This window comes from Falco cherrug, chromosome 1 (assembly GCF_023634085.1).
Source record: "Falco cherrug isolate bFalChe1 chromosome 1, bFalChe1.pri, whole genome shotgun sequence".
NCBI lineage: Eukaryota > Metazoa > Chordata > Aves > Falconiformes > Falconidae > Falco > Falco cherrug.
The window spans coordinates 106849641-106863329 of NC_073697.1; the positions used below are offsets into that span (position 1 = coordinate 106849641).

At 46.8% G+C, this 13689-nt stretch overlaps 1 long non-coding RNA gene across 4 annotated transcripts in view; it reads left to right on the forward strand.

The window, feature by feature from the left end:
- Positions 1–13689, forward strand: part of LOC114016029 (uncharacterized) — a 140915-nt gene that overhangs the window by 97836 nt on the left and 29390 nt on the right. For all 4 annotated transcript variants that reach the window (XR_008733115.1, XR_008733117.1, XR_008733116.1 and 1 more), the window contains one exon: positions 10662–11289. This is a non-coding gene — a long non-coding RNA (uncharacterized LOC114016029). The remainder of the gene's footprint in view (positions 1–10661; positions 11290–13689) is intronic.

Genomic DNA, 13689 nt, shown 5'->3' on the forward strand with positions numbered 1-13689 from the left:
GCCCAGGCACTCAGCTTGGGGAGTTAATGGTGTAATCGGAGCCGTGGTGTGAGGCCATGAGGGAGACAAGCTCCATCAATCCTTTTCCGTGTACACAAGCCCTTGATTAAAGGTTACGGGGTTAACTTGCTTTGGCTCACCGTGTGGAGGCAGGGAGAGAGGAAGGTGGGAGGAAGGGAACCGGCTAAAAGCCTTGTTTTGAGATGACTGCTGGGCTGTAGGCACTCAGGCCTGACATGCAGCTGTTATCCGCCATCCCACTCATCTTCCAAAACCCTCTTCACCTAACAAGAGCTGTTGGTGCCTCTCCAGGCTGGGAGGAAAGGAGCTTTGTGAGAAGCCGGGGTAGCAGCAGAGGAAGAGGCTGACTTCCCCCTTGCAGCTCCCTCTCCCTGCTCCTCCTCTCCCCTTGCACAGCAGGGTTGGATCCCATCAGCTCATCCCTCTCGCACAGGGTCCATGCCAGCCGCTCCGTGCTGGATTACCTGCCCCTGGGAGATGAGTTGCTCCCCTGAGTCCCAGAGTGGGATGGAGGAAAGGCAGATGTGTCCAGTTCGGGAGGGGACACTGCTGATGTCACCCAGCATGGGACAGGTAGAGAATAAGTCAGAGCAGCCCCAGGGCTGCTCTAGGTGATGCTGAGCCCTGGGCATACAACGAGTGGCCCAAGCTTCAGTCCCATCTGTGTCCTCCCTCTTTTTGCTTGCATGCAGTAACGAAGCCTGGGCCAGTGGCTCAGGCTCAGCTCCAGCCCCTGGGACATCATAAGCACCTGGGTGCTCTGTCAGGCACTGCTAATCCCAGAGATGCAAAGCAGAGCCTCCTATTTTATTTGACATCAGGCAGCAAACAAGGCTTACCCTGCACAGATAAGGACTGATTTGCCTTCACTTAGACTTGATTGATAGCTGTCTTACCCAGTTATCAGCAAGGAGATCTGTCATCCTCTGCCCAAGGGCCATAGGTTTTGCAGCTGGGGGATTTGTTTTAAGATGAGGATGCTCACGGGAGCTCCGATGCATTTTGGTGCTGGGGGCTGCAGGGTCAGCCAGCTCCTGGCTTGCTGCTGACAGCCAAGGCCATCTTCACACCTTCCTGCCCCTGTCCCACCTCTTCTGGAGATCAGCAGTGCATTTTCCTGATGCTCTTTCTCCAGGCAGACCAGGGATTGCTTTTAGCCTGGCAAATACAATGGGGCTACTGGGAGCATTCACCCCTGCGTATGTCTCTACCTTGCCTTTCTGCCTGCCAGGTTAGAGTGGAGAGGAGGAAAGTGGGAGAGGAGAAACCAGCAGGAGCACAGTATCCCAGGACAAAGAAAACCTGCCCTTTCTCTTCAGAGACTTTATCTTTCTTTTAGATGACAGACTTCTGTACAAGTATTTTCAAATTTGGGTTTATTTGGCAGCAGTGAAGTTGTGTTAAGATTAGACAGGACTTAAATGCTCTCCAGTTATGGCCAAGGGCTCGTTGACCCTGTGGCCTGAAGGCTATTTGATGAGGAGGGTGCTGAGGCCACGCGATATCAGTTCTTGTACTGAGCTTGGGAATGATGCTTTGTTCAGAGAACTACAGAGTCGTGGTTTGACGACGCCTCATCCACACCAGCCCTTGTGGAGTACACCGCAGGGAGCAAACTGTTGCTGGAAGAACAGCTCCCTGCATCGCTCATCTCCTTATTTTTGTGCTTTATACTTTCCTTTTCCCTCTTTGTTTTCTTTACTTAAGCAGCTTCAACAACCAGAATTGTTAACTCTTAGTGGTGGGTTGTTTTTTTTCTTTTCTTCCTTCTGGCCCAGAATATTTCAAACTTTATTGTTTTTCTGGAAAAAGCTATTTTTTTCCTCTGCTGTTGCTTTCTGCTTTCATCTCTCTTCTGTTCAAGTCAGTAGTCCCCCTTCTTGTGAATCTTTTTTCCCCTGAGACTTTCCTGATTTTTTATCCCCTTTTCCATACTGTCTCCTGTCAGCTGAATAGTTTTTCAGCCTTTCTCCTCATTTTGAGCCCTTTACATTTATTTTTCATTATGTCCTCTCTCTTAAACCTCCCCTGCATCACCACAAAGCCTTTTGCAAAGCAGCCTTCCAGCCTGGGGGGCAGAGCCTGAAGCAACAGCCTGTGCTCTGCCTTTACAACTTTCTGCGGATACCCCTGTAGCAAAGTCCCACAACATACCACAGCCCTGCACCAGCCCCAAAGGCCCGTGTGTTTTCCAACAAGCAAACACACAGAAACGTTTGTCGTTGATGCTCGGGTTGGAAATGTGTGTGTGGCTCCTGCAAAATCTAAAGAGCATCCAGGGTGTTTCTGTGTCAGTGCATCCCAGCCTGTCCCTGTCAGTGTGCTGCAGATGGTTTCTCCTGATCCGTGTGGCAAGGTGTTACAAGGGTATGCAGAACCACATATGCTGTGGAAGATGCTTTTGAGCCCGTTTTCAGGCTCGCTCTCTATAGCTGTGGAGCCTGGTTCTAAAGATGACCCTGATGCCATTCTCCATGGACCTTTCAGAGATAACCCTGGGGTGCCTGGGGAGTGAGAGCTGTGCTGGGGAGCTGGAGGTCTTACGGTGCCTGTGTTGGGACAATTGGGTCGTTGCCACAAGTGGAGCTCTCCCCATTGCGTGGGAACATGCTTGCAGCCTTGTTTGTTCTGGGATGATATTTTAAATAGGTGGCTCTGTGCTCTTCTCTCTCCTGCCCCTCTCCCCACAGCCTCTGTGCTCTGCTTTCTCTGGACTGGCCTTGGTGGCCCTCACACCCCCCAGGGCTCCCATTGTCTCTGAGTCCACTCACACACACAGCAGCAGTGGTGGTGGCTCCTGCAGCTCTCAGCAGCACGTTGGACCTCTGGGTGAGGTGCTGCCTGGCATTACCCCCACCCTTGTCTTGGCACGGGCATGAGATGGGGCACAAGGGAGGGTCCACCCACCCCAGGTCCCATGAGGGTGGCTCAGCCAACAGCAGGCATGACGAAGTCACCTGGGGTGAAGGGATGGAGTCACCCATCAGCCCACATGGGCTCTCAAAGGAGGGTTTGATCACTGCCCTCCTGGATCCTAACTCTTTCAGGGTGGAGCCACCCCCTTGAGCTCTTTTAAGTATTTGCTTTTCCTTTTCTTTTCCCTCCTCTGATTTTTATTTGTGAACCTCGTTTCGGTGATTAACCTCAGGGCCAGCGCGTCTCCTAAGAAAGATGCTCTCACTTCATTAAGAGATAATGGAAGCTGTCAGAGATTTGAAGGATTGCACTCGTGATGGGAGCAGGAGGGGGAAGAAATATATTTGCAGCAAAGTTACATTTTCATGTAAATTGTTTAAAGATTTAAATGGTTTCTATTAGGAAGGGTCACTGGGGCTGTGTGGAGGGCTAAATTAGTCCTTCTGTGCAGAAGCATAATATTGTCTATAAATGAAAAGGAATAAAGCAAGCTGTTAATTTTTTTTCCCACTTTCATTTCATCTCACACTCTCTCCCTCTGCCTCTCCAGGAGCCTTCCCCCTGCCTTTCTTTGGTTCTTGGGTCTTTCTTCTGGTCTGTTCTCATCTACAGACTGTACTTGACAAGTCTGATTTGGCCTGGCCCTGCCCAATGCTGACTTCTGGCTAGCCAGCCCTAGCCTGCTGTCAATGCAATGATGTTGTTGTACCCATGAACCTCTGTTGCAAATGCAAATCTGCTGCAGATTGGGTTTCAAGGCACACAGGGCCCCTATGGGGAGAGAGAGACCTGGGTGATCAGTTAATTTGTTAATGAGTATCCCAAGTGGGTTGTTGGTTTGCCTGCTGACATGTTAGGTGGAGTCACTGCTCCATTTCTCTGCTCCAGGCTGGTTGGTAATTCATCCACAAACACATCTTCATATAAATAATCACAAGACAGTAATTTGCTCTGGTATTCACAGATGAACTTGTTTTTGCACACACCATCGCCTGTCTAAATGTGATGGCACCTGTGGGGAATAGGTCTCCCCTCCCCATATGGATCCCAGCCATCCAGCCTGTGTGCAAGTGGTTGCTGTCGAATGGGAAGAAGGTGATTTGCTTTTCCCTGAGAGCACTGGCCTCTCGGGCACTTGTGAGAGAAGGTATCTGATAGAACACCTTCAGATGTGTATCTCACATGTTTGCAGGTGAGACCACCTTTCAAGGAGCATTTAGAGACAAACCCACAGTCCTACAGGTATATAAAAGCCAGCAGAGATTTGCACAAGTGCCCTTTCGCTATTATTGTTCTTGAAATTTTGTGACTTTGTGCAAAGGCACAGGGGCCTTCTCTGTTCGTAGCTGTGTGTCTGTACTGCTGCATTGATGGAATGGTTAAACTGCGCTGCAAAGAGCAGTCCTGTGCTTCTCACCAGTACCTTGCTGGCGTTCACGTCAGTGACAAAGGCTAAAGGAATAAAATGTCTTTAGAGCAATCAGTGGTTTTCATTTACAAGGAGCTAGGCAGACATTTCCCCTTGGAGGGCAGGAGCAGAGCACAAGGTGCAGACACCAAGGCAGGGAGAGGTGTGTGCCTGTGTCCTATGCTGGTCCCTGCTAGGATGTCCTGATCTTTGTGGCATGCTGTAAAGACTCCTAAACACCTAAGCACATTGCATTAAGCAGAATTCAGCCCTCTGGTTCATCCCTCACATGCAGAACAGCAGAGATCAAATTCATCTCTCAACTCTGGAGGCTCAACTCCAATTATTGGAGGTGAGGCACTGATTGCTCTTCACACACATGCATAAGGCACCTGTGGAGACCTTGGGGGTGGGAGGTGCTTGGGGAATAGCAGGCAGTAGTGGGTTTTGCATGCTGATGACTGGGAAGGGAGGAAAAGCAGGGGAAAGAGGAAGACCTACATGAGGACAGCAGAGGATAAAAAAATGTGGCTGGGAGGACGAGACTGTCTCTGGGCTAGGTTCTAAAGGATTTTGGCAGCAAACAATTAAAAAAGGTGATTTCTTTGCAGATAAGGAAAGCTAGGATTTCCATTCCTTCACAGAGAACAGAGGAGTAAACTCACAGCATGTCAAGAGGTTTGCAGGGAGGGTGGGTTTGCATGGCCAAATGCACACAAACGTACCCAGCAGAGAACAGGAGCAGCCAGGCACTCTGTCTCTTCCTCTTTCATGGACCAGATTATAACTGGAAACACAAGGACAGTGCAGTCAGTTGGTACTACACCACGTAAAGCTGTACAGTGCATATTTGTACCACCTAAACTTGGGGCAGGGGTGATCATCTTTCTGTGTTCCTTCTACACCCAATGAGGAAAGATTGGCAGATCCAGGGGGCAACTCTTGTCCCCTAAATGAACCTATAAAGTGCAAGCAAGTCATTCATTTCTTTGGGCAAGGCTAACACTTCACGCAAGAGGCCAGCTGGTATGGTAACAGGTCTCTGGTTTTGATCTTGGGAAAGAAGGAGATGTCTTTGCTCCAGTTTTCAAGATCTCAGAAACAAGCCTGCCTTTCAGGATGAGAAAATCTAGAATACAGAGCAAATTTCAAGCCAGTTAGTAGAGCACAGAAGGAGGCACACCCCCAAATATATATGCCAACATGACAGCATTACTGTTAAAAAAGAGGCATCTTGCAACTGGCTGTTTCAGGGGTAGAGGGACTGCGTGCTGATCAGGATCTCCTAGCCATCAACCTGAAATTCCCCTCAATGAGAGATAACAGCAACATCCTCCCCTTCCTAAACAGATCTAGTTTCTTGCTCAGTTTCTTATCCCTTGCTAACCTGAATTGGAAGGTGTGCCACAGCTTTGCTCTTTTCATGGTGAAGGATCCTCTAATTCCAGCTGAATGATGTCCTTGGGCTTTTTATCTCCATCTCTGCTAATGCCAACCTCAAATCACTCTTCTGCCTGCTCCCCAAAATGTTCCTCTCTCAGCTATTCAGGCAGCAGTTCTGTCCCCTCCCTTTGGAGTCTACTTTTTGCCAAACTCTTGCAGATCCACAAGGAAGAATCTTCATCCCATCCATTCTCCCACTTCTTCTGTTTTCAATTAATCTCTGTTGAACATGGTTGATTGCAGTCATAATGGTACTCCAAACAAGGCCTCCTCAGGGCTTTGTGTGATGACAGAAGCAGTCTCCTTTCTCTAAAGGGAATATCTCCTTTGACACCTTCTGCTATGGTATTTGCCCTTTTTTCAGAGCCACATTACATCAGAGATTTATCATCAGCCCATGATGGACAAGTTCACCCTGCCTTTCTCCCCCTTGCTTGTTTCCAATGGGTGAGCTCCCCTTAGAGCAGAAGCTCCTTTTACAGGAGATTTTGTGCAACTGCTGTTTCTCAAGGTCACCTAATTTCTCCCACAGGAGAAATAGATTCCTTTCAGCATTGGGGAGTCAGCAATCTTCCTAAATCCCATATGTCTCTCTGTGCCAATTTCATCAAGGGATATGCCAAAGATATGAGTCCCTTGGTCATTGTTTGAGGAACTCCATATGTACTCATCGAATTCACCTCCTGCACTGCAGAGTTGGTGCTGATGCCCACATGGATTAGATAGACCAGGCTTTTCATGCCTAAAAGAATTGGTCCCCTTTTCTAAGAAGGATGCCAGTTAGTGTCACTAGATTTGGACTGATGTCCTTACGGGTCAGTTCAAGGTCTTTCAGAGAAATCTCATTTTCATCACAGGAGTAGCAATCCTGAGTGCCTGTCTCCGAAGGGTACCAACTCTTTGAAGGTGATTTTTGCTCCTGGGCTTCTCAGTGAGGAAATATTGGCTGTTGATTCAAGCCCTGTCTGATTTTTGGCTTGTTGTTGGGATCCTGTTTGTAGAGTGTAGCCTTGGGTACGGTTGTGGCCACTGGGTGATGTGTTTGCACAGCCAACATGGCATGACCTATTCTCCATAAAAGCATATTATATTGGACTCTGTTCTCTGCTCACCTTAAAAATTGGCTAGAAATCGAAGTGTACTCTTGAGGTCAGAATAAAGGCTCTTTAGCAGTCACAGTTACTCTTGCCCCATTTCCTTAAGCGTGGGTGCTCTATTTGGTAAACTCCAGGCATATGTTTCCACTCCCAGTTTTGTTACATGCAGTAAAATTCCTTGTTGCCATGTTGGTAATTTTGTATGCTAATTCATTGCATATAGCTTCAGCTACTGACCTGTTTTAATATCTCCTTCCATTTAATTTAAATGGCATCAACTTCTGATCACTGGACCCATGTTTGTTTTTTAGGTCAACCTTTTCTGTAATGACTTCACATTCACTGAAATACTACCGAAATAGCCTTGTGTCTTCCTGGATCAGTAACCATTTGGAGACAAAGTCTGTTTATTATCATGCGCAGGAATAAGTGGTGCCTGCAATAAGCAACATTTGCTCTGCAATCTGTGCCTCAAAAATTAAAGCCTCCGTGATGACTCGGTCCCATTCTGACTGAGGAGTTCTAAACCCAGTCTCCAGCACAACCTACCAACTCATTGCAGAGTCCTTCCCCAAACAACTTTTATTCTCATCAGCCCAACCCATCCTAGTCTTCTGGTCTATCCTTGCTAGTCTGATTCCACTCCCTATGTTGTGGAGGTGGGTACGGTGATGATGTGATTCTCCTCATCTCTCTATGCGTCCCTCTTTTTCTTACAGCACTTTTCTGAGATTTGTTGTCTTTAATCTCAGCATGCAACACCCAAACCTAACCAGGAGGAATTTACTCTCTGGAAATAATTCTTGTACCTTGAATAGCTTAGCGCCCTCAAACCTTTCACATGGCATTGGCACATGGTGAGCCTGTTGGATTGCATCCTTTTGGTGTGCTTGGCTAACTGCAAGAGCAGCCTCTGACAATCACTCGAGTCTCTTCTCTTTGAACACCTTACAGCTTGGTGCTGGTACCTGCAATCAATTCCTGTGGGATTTTGCCACTGTTACTGTCCCAAGGCAAAGGATAATCAATAGCTTTTAACTTAAACTTATCTTTTTTCTTTTGTCTTTTTTTTCTCCATTTTTTAACACCCTGACAGACACCACAGCCTTCTGTTCTTTGGTCCCAAAGCAATAGCAGGCTCATCATTTCTTCTTCACAAGTCCTCACTCACAGATACCTGCCTTTTTCCAAGGTTGTGCTGGTCTGTTTTCCTGTGCTTCCCCCCTATCTGGTCTTCCTCCTGTTTTCTAATTGTCCTGTTTTCCTTGAAGTCCTGTGAGTAGTCCTGTCCCTCCTTAGGCTTCAAACCGTTGCAGTCTTCGCTGGAGCATCCTCTTTTCTGCTGAGACTGGTTTCACTTCCCATTCAGAAGATCCCTGTCAGTCTGGGGCTGGGAGCTTCCAGGTGCAAACAATTTCTTTCAAGAACACCTCTAAGAGTGACGCAGATTCCAAACTCCCTGATACCTGTTGCGTTTATTACCCTATTGTTTGTGGGGCATTTCTTCTAATTGTCACCATTTTTCCAGTCTCTAGACTTAAGCAGTGAAAATCTCTCCCAAATTCCTTCCTAGGTGCTCTCGCATGAGATCTCTTGTTCGGTTTCTTGTCCCTTTCATGTTTTTTTGTTTTCTCACTTAGTGTTTGGTACTTGCTCTGCCACACCCTGTACTTGATGCTTTATTCAATGTGTTTTTCTACAGAACAGCAGCTAGAGAGGATGCTTTATGAAAGGAGATATTTCTGGGTTTCAGGTTGCGGAGAAAGAAGTTTTACTCTATTTCTAGCATGCTGGGGGGATTGAGTGAAAGGGATGGAGTTGGATAGCCATCCTTGTACAAACTGCCAGTCTATTTGTCTGGCAGTGTGCCATGGCACCCAGAAGAGTGGAAGGGATATCCTGGGTTGACAGTATCACACCTTTCCTTCCTCCCATTTTACCAGCCCTCGACTGTCAGTGAATCTGAGCTCACCCCATGTCTCCACCGACCTCCTGGTAATGTCAGGACACTGATAATCTTATATTTTATTCCAAAGCTATCTCAGAGTCAGTTCATGCCTTGTCACAAGGGGAACACCCTGCTACCTGCCTCATTCTGCAGCCTTTTGTGTCCTCCCTCGGTGCTTTGGCATCGGGCATCTCCTGCAGCTCTTGGCTTGAGTTTTGAAGATCCACATCTCCAAGGGCCATGCCTGGCACAGCCTCCCCACACAGCTGCCAAAACACTGGCAGTCTTTTCTTGGAGGCAAGGAAGTGTCCCAAACCCTTGGCTTGCTTCTCCAGGTGCATGGGGAAGGTGAAAAAGGTGGGGAGGTGCTTGGGAGAGGGGCAGCAGCAGTCTGCAGCTGTGCTAGGGTTGTGTTTCACAGTGGTGAAAAAGGTGATGGGGCTGGTCAGGAATTCTCAAAAAATCCCCATTTCCCCCCCCTAGAGAAATCTCAGTTTCCTGAATCCTGTCTCCCCCTCCCTTATCCAAACAGGACAACTTTGACAAAACTTAGTCAAGAACAGTAGCACAACTCCATCATAGACTTTCATGTCAAAATGAGTAGTAGATATCCACCAAAATTAACACTTTGCTGTGTTTGTTGTAGAGAATCTCAAGCTCCATTTCATAGATGACTACAGTTACCACCAGCCTGGGTGTGGGAGTGTGTTGTCAGAGACAGACAAGTTGTCTCTGTCATTCTTAGAACTATTCCTCTTTACAGGAATAAATAAGTACTGAATGGGTAAACTGCATCTTCCAGGAAAGGCTGACCCTGTGCACTCTCAAGCAGCCTCTGTTCTTCTGTCCTGACCCACTGAATACTTAAGCTCTCTCCCAGGTTTTGTACATCGCTGTGTAAAATGTAGATTCTTTGGGAGGAGGGAGGGGAACCCAACCAATGAGGCCTACTCTGTGCTTTGGTGCCTGGCAGAAACCTACAAAGTTGACAAAGAGAGAAGACGGCCAACCCAGTTCATGGATAATTCATCTCATGCATAACTCATGCCCACACATTTCATGGATAATTTAGGATAAGGGCTTACAAGATCAGGATCTCACATGGAAGTGAAGGGTCTCTCATGAATAAAGCTAATGGGAAACTCTAGCTGTGGGACAGAAAGTTTCTGAAGGTGGCAACATGCCAATGGCTCGGAGAGCAGAAACTGGTGTGGTCACTTGAATGTTGGTATCTCCCAACCTGGCCAAACTCAAAATACATTTGGCAGTTTCCTGTCTCTGTGAATGGCCGAAATTGCTTCGGCCAAAGGAGATCTGAGCATCCTAACTCCACCGTGTGGAAGCAGGAGGCCTAATATCCTGGGTTTGTCCAGAAATCCAGAAAAAGCACCTTCTTTTGCAGTCCAAATGCCCAGCTATAGCAGAGAGATGACACTGCCAAAGGAACTGGACTTCTCCCTGCAGATTACAACAGCAGCTGGGACATTACCTTAGGTGGGGTTCAGGACCAGCACACAAGGCAGCAATCACTCAGTGAGATCGTTGTGCTGGTAGGACCTGCTCACAGACCCTGATGTTCCTTCTGCTGCCCCAGAGCTGCTCAGAGAGACCAGCATCCTCAGCCACAACGTGCTTTCCTTGCAGCTGGTGGAGACTGACCCAAGGCCCCAGTCGCCTTTCTGTGCCAACGTGCTTACAATTGTTGTGTGGTTTCCATCCCTTTTGCTACAGTCTATGTTGGTATCTCTAATACAAGCAGTATGTAATTAATCATTTTTATCCTTATTCATCATTACTACTTTTTTCTTCTTTTCCAAACACAAACCAGAATGGGATGGTTGATCTTCTTCCTATGGTGTGAGAGCACCAGAATTTCATGTATTGAAGGAAGAAATCTGTGATCTTACTTAGACTTGGGCCGTACCGTGGGAACATGTTTAAACCACCAGCGAGGAAGGCAGACAGCACCCAACTGGAGTCCAGCTCCTTGGATTCATAGGAGGCTGGATCTTAAAGCTCAACTCACAGGCATTAAACATTTAAACAGACCAGTCGAAGGCTGAATTATTAAAATCACCCTACGTGAAATGCTTCTCTGCAAGAAGATGAGCACTCTCCTTCCCTGGTTCATTGTCTCTGCGGGGTGTCAGAAATACTGAGGCTCATTCTGCCTTTCCCATCCCCCTTGAGATACTTGGAACAACTGAAGCACTCCCAGCTGCCAAGAAACACTGAATATTTATGAATCCCCTTAATCACAGAGGCAGGGACCATTCCAGCCAGCCTAGTTTGGCATGCTTTTGGCCTTGCCTCCTAGAGGGGATCAGAACTTGCTCTTAGAAGTTTTTTTCACCACCCTGGAGCTGATCAACAGGCTGTCCAGTTCAGATGGCAAATCCTAGCAGTAGCTTCAAGGACAGAGATACTTCATACCTGCTCCTGCACCACCTTTTGGGGTAAGAAATACAAATGAAGTTGTCTCAGGATTTGCCTCCACAGCTTCAACGTTGCAAGGAGAGAAGCAGCAAATCATAGGGGAAATCCATTGTTATCCCATTACTGCACTGCATATGGTGTTTGCATCCACCTCCAAAATAAATGTAAGACCAATACAGCCATCAAAGTGAAGCAAGCAGTGATTTGATATTTTCCCTTTCCCCAGCTTACAGTAACAGAGGGAATAGGGAGAATTAATCATGAGAAAAGAGGTTGTTCTTTGGTTAAAATGAAATCCAACTGGGAAGAGCAGGGGGGTTCTCTTTTATCTTTTCATTTGTGTTCCAATGTGTACATAAATAATGTTTGAAATTCTTCGTAAGCATTTGGTATGAAAGGAAAAGTCCTTGGTTGGTTGGTTGGGGGGTGTTGTTAGGTTTTTTTGTTTGTTCCTTTTGAGGTTTTTTAATTATATTTTGTTAAACATACTTATTGCCTTCTTTTAACTGGCTCTATCATGTAATACATTCAGAGACTCTGGTTTGAGAAAGCTTCTGAAACCATATGTCTTTGAATGATCAAGGCACTTGTGTGAACTCTTTGTGGGTGCTGCAGCCTTCACAGATAAGGCTAAGAGGCAAGTTATTTCCAGTTGAGTTCACTGAGAAAACATCTGGCTTTTAAGCACATTTCCAGGTAGAAAACAGGGTGTGAGGCTTGTGCTATGGTGGAAGGCTGTAGGAAGGCTTCAGGCTGACCTATTGATCAGCTCTGGTGCAGGAGAGGAGCGTAGGGTTTTGTTGCTGTTGGGCAGGCTTTGCAGCAGAGCATGCAGGGACAGCACCATGCATGCCCATGAATTACTTCCAGTGCTCACCAGCATGGACATAAACCCAAGATCTTCTAAACCCAAAATGCTGTAAGAAAAGCTACAGTGAGAGTGGTTCTGATCAAGTAGCAAACTATAAAACTCTCAACAAGGAATTGGTGTGCGGGGAAGCTGAGATGGGTCGATGATAGCTGACTCTGTTAGTCAGCTATCTCACTGCTCTCACTCCTGAGGCCATCTGGTTTTATGGAGCCTTCTCTGCACTTGGCATTGGCCTCCCTGGACTCAGCAGGAGCAGAAAAGCTGCTCAAATGTTTATTAAAAAAAAATTTATGTTCTTGGAAGACTCACTGAAATCTTAGATGCTTTTCTGTTTGGTCCTGTCTGACGATTTACCGTCTTCAAAACACTTCTACAAGGGACTGGATGCCATCCACCCTAGCCCTGGGGGATTCTGGCAGAGGTTGTGCATTGCCATTGTGATCGGCAGTTAGCAGAATTAGCAGAATTCTGGGCTCCAGGTCACAAAAGACCAGGCTCTGACCTCGTGCAGCACAGTGTGAATGCGATGTGCCTTCATCTCTGTTGAGATGTTGTGCATGACCAGAATGGGAAGGATCTGAGGACCATAGATATTGCATGACCTCCCACCACCTGACTGGAGATGTCACTGTCCTCTAAGACATGGGAGTTACAGCTCCCTTGGAGACCACTTGTCTCACCAGCTGTTGGAGGACACCCATGCTGTGGTCACAGGCTTGATGTCACCCTGCTCACACCAAAGTTGTGATAGCCGCTGTCAGCATGTGTCCCAGTTCCCTCTATCACATGGCCAGGCATGCAATCATCGCCCATCTGTATTCTGGTGACATGATACACCTGCTCACACATGGCTGTGGCATGCTTGCAAATGTGGGATTTGGGGAATTTTCAGGAACTCTCTCGGTTTTTAAGTCCGTCCTCCTGAGCTTGTCCTGTGTATAGCTCTCTAGTGAGCAAAGACCTCTATGATGACTTCACATGCTGTGGTAATGCTGCTACCAGGCTGAGCAAAAAAAATCTGGTACCTCATGTCATATCAGAGCTACATAACTCCAGGCTTGCTGAAGGTATAGCAGAGCCTGGTACACTTCTGTAGGGCTCAGGGCTTCCTGTCCTAAAACATTTTTTGTGGCTGTTAAACAGCTTGCTGCATTAAAACCCATGAATGAATGGGAAGTCATTCTTGCAAAGAAATAGGTTGCAGGATTTTTGGCACTCTGGGAATTGGGAGTAACATTGCTTTGTAAATTAGATCTATTAAATACTTAGTAATATCAAAATTTCATGTGGTACTTTTCTTCAAAGAAGTCTGAGGTGGCTCTGTTCATCAAGCAGTTTTCCTTTAGACTGACCTGGCCTTTCAGAATCACCTGGGAGGTCATATTTGATCCCAAGTTAATTCCTAATGAGATTTCCTACTTCCCCAAGGCTTTCCACTGATATATATGAAAAGACAGACCAGACCAAGCCTTTTATCCAGACATTTCTCAGCTTTGAAGAAGTTTCTGCAATACCAAGCATTGCCAATTACATGTCTTTCTCTTAACAG